The sequence below is a fragment of the Charadrius vociferus genome, unplaced genomic scaffold, assembly GCF_000708025.1.
Source record: "Charadrius vociferus isolate BGI_N301 unplaced genomic scaffold, ASM70802v2 scaffold259, whole genome shotgun sequence".
Classification (NCBI taxonomy): domain Eukaryota; kingdom Metazoa; phylum Chordata; class Aves; order Charadriiformes; family Charadriidae; genus Charadrius; species Charadrius vociferus.
This window is the reverse complement of record NW_009661368.1, coordinates 5,300,003-5,300,894: the sequence shown is the minus strand read 5'-3', so window position 1 is coordinate 5,300,894 and position 892 is coordinate 5,300,003.

Below are 892 nucleotides of genomic sequence, written 5' to 3'. Positions count from 1 at the left end.
ATCCGCTTTGCTCCTGCTGGGGGTTAATTTGCAGTTGAAGGGGTGCGGGGGAGCCCCCAGATCGCTGCCTCCACAAATCCCCTTCGCCCTTCCCGGTGACCCTCCAAAGAGCAGCAGAGCCCTTGCTTTTTGGGTGTCTCCTGACCTGGAGGGGAGGGGGGGAGGAGGGGGAAGTGCCATTCATTCAAGTTCTATTTAATGTGGGTTTGGTTGTTGGTTTGTTTTTTTTTTCCCCTTCTCTTGAAATGTTTATTCCTCATGAGGGAATTTTAATTTTAGAGTCAGCAGCACTTTTGCAAGATGAAGTGATTGCTGAGCTCCAATGATGGAAGCTCCAGCAGGGAGGGAGGAAAAGGCAAATGAATCACGAGGATGAATCCCTCGGACCCAGATGTGCATCCAGAGGTGCGTGTCTGTGCGGGGCGATCAGGCCAGGGGAAGAATGTGCCTTTTGTACTCCGCCAAAGAGGGGAAATTGCGCTCCAGAAGCGCATTTACGCTTCTGAAGTGAAGTTTTCATCTGCACGATACCAGGAGATGAATCACACAGCGCTGGGCACTCGCTGCCTTTGCCAGGCAACTTCCGATGGCGAAAACTTTCCCTGGGAAATGAAGCGCTGCAGAGCTCCGGACCGACCCCACACACGTGTATGTGCCCCGACGTGTCCCTCTGCCACGGGCACGCAGGGCCCCGCGGGGACCACGATGCTCCGTGGGGGTTCCCAATGTGGGTTGGTGTCCGAGTGCCTGGAAACACGTCCCGGTGTGAGGCGGGAGCGGGGGGCTCGGCCGGCTGGTCCTGCTGCACCCCGATGGCCCCATCACACACACACATGTACACACCCCCCCACACACACACTCCCTGGCTGCCCCTCATCTCCCCACCCCCCCC